Source organism: Vombatus ursinus, unplaced genomic scaffold, assembly GCF_900497805.2.
Source record: "Vombatus ursinus unplaced genomic scaffold, bare-nosed wombat genome assembly UNPS02011591.1, whole genome shotgun sequence".
NCBI lineage: Eukaryota > Metazoa > Chordata > Mammalia > Diprotodontia > Vombatidae > Vombatus > Vombatus ursinus.
The window spans coordinates 419,133-428,868 of NW_020951369.1; the positions used below are offsets into that span (position 1 = coordinate 419,133).

General features: G+C 34.8%; 1 protein-coding gene across 1 annotated transcript in view; it reads left to right on the forward strand.

Annotated features, from left to right (window-relative positions):
• Window positions 1-9,736, forward strand: part of OCA2 (OCA2 melanosomal transmembrane protein) — a 556,217-nt gene that overhangs the window by 153,378 nt on the left and 393,103 nt on the right. The gene's annotated exons all lie outside the window — the stretch shown is intronic.

Consider the following 9,736-nt stretch of genomic DNA (forward strand, 5'->3'; position numbering starts at 1 on the left):
CTTTCTTTCTTTCTTTCTTTCTTTCTTTCTTTCTTTCTTTCTTTCTTATCTCTAACATTATCCATCAGGGTCCCACCAGCCCTCCAAGAGAAGATATCTCTTGTAATAACCGTAGTCAAGCAAATCAAATCAACCTATTGGGTGTGTTAGAAAGAGTATGTCTCAATCTGTACCTATAATCTATTACTTCTTTCCCAAGAGGATGGATGCAGGCTTCATCATCAGTCTTCACTTAATTGATCAAAATTCTGAATTCTCAAGGTTTTTTCCCTTTATATTATGATTTTCCTTGTGTATATTATTCTTTTGGTTCTACTCACTTCACTCTGCATTAGTCTGAACAAGTTTTCTCAAGTTTCTCTGATTGTGTCACGTTAATAATTTTGTAGGGTGTGTTATTGTTTCATTGTATTCACATACCATGATTTCTTTAGTTAGTCTTCAATTGATTAGGACATACTTTCTTACCAGTTGTATTTTTTTTTTTTTGCTATAAAATATCTTTGTATATGTGGGTCTTTTTTAAAGCTCTTTTGGGTATATGGCAAGCAGTAGTTTTACTGCACCATTTTCCCCAGAGATTTATTACATAATACTCTTCTTCATATTCTTTATGGTTCAGCCAAATTGACCTACTTGCTCTACTTCAGACATGACATTCCATCTCTTGTATCCATGAATATATCCCCCATACCTGGAATGTACTCCCTTCTCATTTTTACCTCTCAGAACACCTAGCCTCAATCAAAGCTCTACTCAAGTACCACCTTCTACCTTTTCTTATCTTTCTCCCCTCTTCCCTGGCTATTTGTGCTTCTTTCTCCAAAATTATCTTATATTTGCTTTGGATTTGTTCTTTGTCTACTTATATGCCTGTATATTATCTTACCCCACTCCCCCTAAGAAGGAAAAATCCTTGCAGTCAGGGATGCTTTGGGGGATAATCAAATATAAGATTCAATCCTCGCTGTCTATAAGATTATAGAATAGTTGGAGGAAACAATATAAAGAACAACAGGTGTAAATGTTACTGGCCAGTATATGCTCTGTGCCCAGAATAGTACTAAGAGTAAATTCTGTTCTCTCAGACTAATTCTGGGATAGGTCAGTTGGCAGCTGGTGCTTGTAGTAAATGGAAGTGCTAACAAGGTACTGTCTCCCAAAGAAATCAGTAGCAAACCTAAGAAAATCATCATTTACCATTAAATTCTGCACTCTTCCCCCATCCCTCACATTAAATGTAAACAACCTTGAGGATGCTCAGAGGCAGAGCAGATAGATAGAGCCAGTCTTTGAATCAGTAAGACCTGAATTCAAGTCCTGACTTTCTGATGTATAGACAATTATTCAGGGCCCCATACAACAGTAGAAAAATGGTTATGGTAGATGAACTTTCCTCATAAAGAGATCTCTGTACCAGAGTATGTCAAACATGTGGCTTGTGGGCCATATTAGGCCTATAACATTCTTAAATGAAGTTTGAACCAAATTAAAATATAAGTGGGAAATACAATAAAATATAGATAAAATTACATTTTAAACTAAGTCAATATGCAGCCCATAGGAATCCTTATGTATGTATTAGTGGTTTTGATTTCTATTTGAATTTGATACTACTGCCCCAAACCAATGAAATCATATTCCAGATCATTGCCTCCCCCAAAAGGATGCTTTAAAAATCTAATATGTAAATTCTAAGTACAGTTTTAGTATCAAAGGTCTTCCGTCCTTATACTCAGCTGTTGTCAGAATAAGAGATCCTCACTAAATATCTGTCTTGAGACACCATTTGCAGCAATTATCTCCAACATGGCTCAGTGGAATTTTCCCACCTAGAGTGGAGCCAAAAACAATACTCTTGAATGGACTGATGGAAAAGTGAAATGTAGGAAGAAGTGAGGATAGATATTGACCAAGATAATTAATAATTCATATTTTATATTAACAGGGACATGTATAGAGCATATTAGGTTCCAACACAGGTTTCATTGCTACCTCACTTTGTGACCCTGAACAGGTGACTCTAAGCCTTATGCTCCTTACTTATAGAATGATGACTGGAATAAAGGCTAGGTGTGGGAGTACATACCTGCAATTCTGGTGCTGAGGAGACTGAGGCTAGTGGATTGGTTGAGCTTAGGAGTTCTGATATGTGGTAGGTTATAGTCATTGGGTGTTCATACTGTTTGGCATCAATATGGTAGACCTCTAGGGGTGGGGCAAACTGACCTAGATAAAAAAAATAGAGTGTGTCAAAACTCACCGGGCTATGAGCAGTGAGGTTGGACTGTGAGCAGCAGCTGCACTTCTAACCTAGTAATGATATGGAGATCCAATCTTAAAGAAATGGTGAGGGGAATAAGACTAAAACTCCAATATCGCTTCTAGCTCTCTCCAAATCTCTCCACTGGAAAAGAAAAAAAAAAGAAAAAAATCCTTTTAACAAATAGTCAAGCAAAACTAATTTCTATACTGGTCATGTCAAAAAATGTGTTATCTCATTCTGCATTATAAGTCCATCATCTCTTTGTCAAGAGATAGGTAGCATGCTTCATTATTGGTCCTCTGGAATTGTGGTTGAGCATTTCATTGATTGGTCTTTCAAAGTTGTTTAATGTTTTCTCTTTTAAGCAAAAGATTTCATGAAAATGATATGAATTTGCTGCTTCCCTTTCTTTTGTTCTGTGTTCAGGGGCACCGAGTCCTTATCTTGTTTTATTCTCTAAGAAGTTCTGCGGGAAAAGTGGTTGATTTGCCTCACTTTGACAGTGAGAAAGTATGAAATCAGCTTAGTAATTATTTTTCACCTTAAGCTTTCATTGATTAGAGGAGCCCACAGTTCTCCAAATAGCTATTTAAAGTTATCTCACTGGTAGCTCTAAACCTTGTGAATAATTGAAACCATCTTCTATCATCTAGGGAGGCTGCTGAGGTCAGCCACTGGAAAATTTTAACTTTAGTTAAAATTTATGTAACATCATCACTAGCAGGAAACATCTGAGTGTGCAGTAGAAGCATTGTACGTGACATACTGGAAATGGGCAGGGGGATAAGCAAAAGAGGTAGTTTACAAAGGGATATGAGATAAATCCCTATCCCTACTCAAGAGAAAACAAAGAAGATATACAAAATAACAATACAGAGGAGCATATGCTAAGCACAAAGTTATTATATTAACTTTTTTTTTTTGATTAGTCATGGTCATGCTCGGTTCATATTGAACTTATATATTGGATTAAACCTCTTAGGTATTCCCCCCCACACCCTTATCTTCCTCCATCCTATATATATTTCGTTGATATTTTTATCCTTGAAAGACTTTATACTCACCTTTATTATATTTCTTTTTAAAAATTATTTTATTTTAAATAAAAATTTTAAAATTTATTTTAAAATTTTTAAAAATTATTTTAAATAAAACATTTTAAAATTTATCTTATTTGATTATAAGTATCTTTTCCCTTCTACTTCTCACTGAAAAATAAAGAAAAATGAAGTCCTTGTAATAAATAAGCATAGACTAGTAAAATAAGTTCCCATATTGGCCATGTCCAAAAATGCATGTCTTATTCTATCTTAAGTCCATAACCTTTCTGTCAACAAGTGAGTCTCATGCTTCATTTTTGGTCCTCTCAAGTCATAGTTGGTTCCTGGATTGATCAGTCTTCTTAAGTCTTTCAAAGCTATTTGTTTTTTACATTGTTGTTTTTATATGAACTGTTCTCCTGATTATGCTTACTTCACTCTACATATATCAGTTCATTTAAGTCTATCTAGGCTTCTCTAAAACTGTCCCTTTTATCATTTCTTATGACACAGTGGTGTTTCATTATATCTATATACCATGATTTGATTAGTTATTCCCTACTTGATGGGCAGTCATTCCCCAATTGATGGATACCCCCCCCCCTTAGTGTCCAGTTCTTTGCCTCCATGGAAAGCTGCTATAAATATTTTTGTACATATGGGTACTTTTTCTCTTACTTCAACCTTTTGGGTGGCATAAGGTTTAGTAGTGGTGACACTGGGTGAAAGGGTATGCACAGTTTACCTTGTTAATCATAGTTCTAAATTATTTTGCCAAATGGCTAGACCACTTATTATTATATTTCAGCTCGTTAGTCTGGGCCAAGTTTTCCATCTTGTTGTTAACTTTTTAAATATTAAGTCTGTAATAGAACATATTAGCTATACCTCTCATCTGGAAATTTTATATATGTGCCTTCTATGTACAGGGTATCCCAAACACCTTAGTGCAGTTTTAAGTTACTAAAACTTAAAAGCTTCAAACTGTACTAGGATGTTTGAAATACCCTTATTTGTTCAAGTGATTGATAAAAGTATTGTGTAGGTTAGTGCCAGTACAGAATTTTTCTATATGTCATTAAAGGAAAGTGGCTGTCAAAATTATTTTCCAAAAATACAAATCTGAGCATGTCAGATTTAAGTCTCACCTCTAACACATAACTAGGTCTTCAATTCTGGGCAAATCATTTTACTTGTCGGGTTGCAAAGACAACTCTCTACAACTATAAGCAGAAAAAGGTGCCAATCTATATTGTGTAAGAAACAATGGTCCTTATCAAAGACTTGCTTGCAAACTGATAAAGCCAGGAAAATAAATTTATTGGCGTTTTTGCAAAAACAGGCACGCTATGTAAATAGGCACACTGGATGCCTGATACAGCAAATCCTTTTATCCCTGTCACTAGTCGCAAGGTCCCTCCTCTGTTTCTCCATTGGCTGGGTGTTACAGAGTGTACAACTTCCAGGTATGCCTCTTACATATTTCCCCTTGACATGTTCCTCCTCCCATTACATATGTTGCATGACCAGCAAATGGGGTCTAAATCCCGTCTGAGGACAGAGAAGTTACTATGCATGAAGTTATTAAGCATGTGTGTTCTCTTTCAGTTTTATCACAACCTCCCCACCTTACCATAGAGACCCTGTCCATACGGGTTCATACTGGTCATCTGTTTTTTGGGAAAAACAACCTAGTGGCTCAAGACAAGAGTTTCAAAACCTCTAAGTTAAACATTGCACAAGTAAAATTTAACCCTTTTTTTCCCTCTCAAATGGTAGAGGGAGTACTTTTATTCAGAATTCTGTGTACTAATGAAACCCATTCCATCATACAAATTTAGTAACCTTATTTTAAAAAGAAATGAGATTAGTTTTGCATGACTTGTTTTAGCGAACTTTTACAACTAAAATTGATCAATCATTTCTTCTCTAAGTGCTCACCAAAGTGTACGACATACTCTTTCCCAAGTACATTTCTCCTTTTGGAGAGAACTTTCACAGTTCTTGGAAATCCTCTTACTGGAGACACTGTTGCTAGCAGCTGCAATCTCAGGGATTCTGCTAGAATATCAATGAGAGGTCTCAATCCTTTGGTCCTGTGAGGTTTACTAGATCCTCTTCTGGGCAATGTCTTTGTGTATATGGGGATGGGATAGGAGGTAAGGATCAGGGAAAGAGACTCACATTGATGCAGAGGCATAGGCCTCTGGCTTTTCTCACCCATTTCCCAATCAATTCCTCCTCAAGAACTTAGCTAGAAGGCTTCAATTCTAAGATGCCAGATGCTCAAATCTCTAGCCTATGAACTAGCTTGTAAGTTTCATCAACCAATCTAAATGCACTTCTTGTACAGGAGTACTCCTGTTCATCTAGTAGCTTTCAAAGGCAACTAAATTGATCAAGGACTTTTTTATTTATTCTATTTCTCCTGTGTTGACAGGATGCTTCAGTATGCACCTACCATATCCATCTTCTATATCCTTTGGGTGACCTACAACTTTAAGTCATCAGAAACTGTCATCTTTTATATCTACTGACAAAATCAGATGTTTTTCTTACTGATGTAATTTTTATACTGATTGTTCTCTTGTTACTGAATCATTCTTGTATTTCTGGTATAAATCCTACTTGATCATAATGAACATTTTGGTTTTTTTGGAAATGATACTATAATCTTCCTATTTTATTAACATGTTTAGTTATATTAATATTTATTGATATGATATTGGCTTACCATTTTTCTTTTTCTGCTGTATTTTTGCCAGGTTTGTGATCAAATAACATTTGCTTCATAGAAAGAATTTTTGAAAGAAGTTTATGTAGTATAGGGGTACTTATCCTTTGAATGAATAAATATTATGAATATTCTTTGAATATCAAATTCATTTGAAAATATATTTGGTGCTGAGGTCTTTTATATGACATTCAGTTAATAATTCATGTAATTGATGCTTCTGAGTTTGATTTATTTAGATTCTTTAATTCCTCTTTTGCCACTTCAAGTATTTTATAAAGTTGTAAATATTCATCCATTTCTTTTATAATCTTACTTTTGTTATCTTTGATAGTTCTTTTTATTTCTTTTACATTTGATATGACTTTTCCTAATTGATTTTGTAATTTGATAATAACTTCTGCCTTTTCTGAATAAATTTTATAATTTAAAACTCAGCTTTGTTAGTATTTAAAACATAGCTTCCTTTTATTTATCAATTCAATTGTTTTATTCTTTTTTTTACTTTTTCCTTTTATTAATTTCCTGCTTTGCTTGTAGTGTCTTAATTTGTTCATTTTAAAATTTTAAACTGCAAACAATTTATTCTTCTCTGTTTTGGATGAAGGATGCAATTGTCTTGCATTATCAGAATGGTCACTGTATCCCTTGGTTTTGCTTCACTCTTTATTGTTGAAGAAGGTCTAATATTGGGGCGGAGATATATTGGGAATGACTATGTTGCAGAAACAATAAGAATTGGAGCAGCTAGGTGGCACAGTGGATAAAGAATTGGCCCTGGAGTCAGGAGGACCTGTGTTCAAATCTGGCCTCAGACACTTGACACCTACTAGTGTGCCACCCTAGGAAAGTCATTTTACCCTGATTGCCTTACCAAAAAACTAAAACAAAAAATAAAGAAACGACAAACAAAAATAGGAATCAGTAAAAATTAATTTTTAACATTTCTCTGGAAGTGAAGGGTATACATTTGTCTCTGAGTGCTACTTTGCATGTGCTTGGTAAATTCTGATATTTTGTATTTATATTATTATTTTAAATATTTTTATTATGATTTCAATATCTTATTGTTCAGGAATTATTCAATGAATAGTTAACTTTTATGTAGACCTATATCTTTCAATCAGATGTTCATTGTTGATTACTTTTTAAACACTAATTTTAAATTTATATTTAAAATTAATTTTAAAATTAAAATTACATTTTTGCCTTAGAACATGATAACATTTGGTAACTATTCCACATAAAGTTGAAACACGATATACTTGTTACCTTTTATTTAATTCTTTCTATGTATCTGTCAAATCCAATTGTCTTAGCATTTTATTAATCTTTATTGTTATTTTATTTTATTAACCTTTCTTGTTATTAATTTATTTCAGTTATCAGATTCTGAAAGTAAGATATTGAACTCCCCTACTATCAAAATTTATGTTACCAATTATTTTTGGAAATTATTTTCCAATTACTTTTCTTTTATATACTTAGATGCTATGCCATTAAGTTTTTAGATGTTAAATATTCATCTTCACCTACTGTTAATAATAATTTTATACATATGAATAATTCTCTTCTTTATCTCTCTTAGTGGTTTCTAATTTGAATTTAGGTTTTTTTTTCTGAAATTATCACTTCCTCTTTGGATTTTCTTGACTTATGTGACGTGTGATAATTTTGTACCGTTCTGACTTCCCATGTATATTTTCTATGCTAGAGTGTCAGACTTGCACCCTATAGGCTACCAAACTCCCCAGTATAGCCTGAATCAAATTAAAATGGAATTGAGAAATGTTTAACAAAATAAATAAAAATACAACACAACATGAATAATGTTAATTTGTGGTTCTTTAAGTCAATATGGGGCACGAAGGGATAAGTTTCTATTTGTTTGGCACCACTATTCTATTCTATGTATGTATTTTGACATTAGACATTTTATTGTGGCAACTTTTTTGACATTAGACATTTCATTTTGGCAACTTTTTCAGTCATGGTTTTCATTCTTTCATCATTTCATTCTTATTTTTAGAGCTTAATTCAATCAGGTTAATAAACATGTATTAGACCGTATGCAAGACACTGTGTTAGGCACAGAGCATACAAAGAAAAAAATGAAACCATTAGGGAACTTAAATTCTACTGAAGGGGATACGATGTATAGGTGGATAACTACATACAAAATAATTTAAGATGGGAGAATGTACTAACAACTGTGGGATCATTGCTATTTGCCTTCTTTTGCTGGATCTTCTTCCACAAATTGTGGATTTCCCCCAGGGATCTGTCTTGGGCCCTCTTCTCTTTTTATACTATGTAACTTGGTGATGTCATCAGCTCCCATGGATTGAATTATCGTGACTATGTAGAAGATCCTGAAATCTAATTTTGTGCCCCTAACCTCTTTCCTGAGCTCCATATATCACCAAATACTTGTTAGACATCACCACTAGATATCTTGTAATTGTCTTAAACTCAACATGTTCAAAACAGAACTTGTTACCCCTTACACTCTCCTCTCTTCCCAAATTCTCTATTACTTTCAAGGGTACCACCATCTTCCCAGTTACCTAAGCTTGAAATCTTGTTCCTTCATTTGATTCCTCACTCACACTCATTTTATATATCCAATTTCTTGCCAAGTCTTGTTTCTACCTTCATATCATATAAATGTATGCATGCATATATATATATATATACACACACACACACATATACACACATGCATACATACACATATGTATTGGGCAGCAAGGTAGTGCACTGGATAGAGTACCAGGCCTGGAGTCAGGAAGACTCATCTTCCTGAGTTCAAATTTGGCCTCAGACACTTACTAGCTGTGTGAACTTGGGCCAGTCACTTAACTTTGTTTGTCTGTTTCCTCATCTGTAAAATGAGCCGGAGAAGGAAAGATACTCTTTACTTCCTTCATTACCTCACATCTGGACCATTGCAGTAGATTTCTGGTTGATCTCTCTGCCATAGGTGTCTTACCCCCTCCAGTCCATCATTCACTTAGCTCTCAAAGTGATCTCCCTAAAGCATGTCTCACCATATTATCCCCTCCTCAGAAAACACTGGTAACTACATATTGCCTCTAGGATAAAAAAGAAAATCCTTGGTTTGGCTTTTAAAACCCTTCCTAATCTGGCCTCTTTCTAACTTTCTAGTCTTCTTACCCCTTACTCCCCTCCAGACACCTTGCAGTCCAGCCACACTGAACCTCTTGCTATTGTTCACAGACAATACTTCATTTCAGGGCCCTGAGCCTTTTCACTGGCTGTCCCTTGTTTCTACCTCTGGGCTTCCTTTAAAAATCACTCAAAACCCACCTTCTGCAATGCCCTTTCTTGAACCCCACCCATTTCCAGTACCTGTCCTCTGAGATTATTTCCTGTTTACTCTCTCTCTCTCTCTCTCTCTCTCTCTCTCTCTCTCTCTCTCTCTCTCTCTCTCTCTCTCTCTCTCTCTCTCTCTCTGTCTCTCTCCCTCTCTCTCTCTCTCTCTCTCTCATATGTACATTGCTAGAGCTTTCTTTGTGTCCTCAGCACAGTGCCTGGCACAGAATGGGCAATTAAAATGTTTTTTGACAGGCTGATCAAGAAATGCCTCACATAGGACATGATATCTGAGTTGAACCTTGAAAGAAGTTAAGCTTCTAACAAGTAGAAATGAGGAAGAAATATGCTATAAGGATC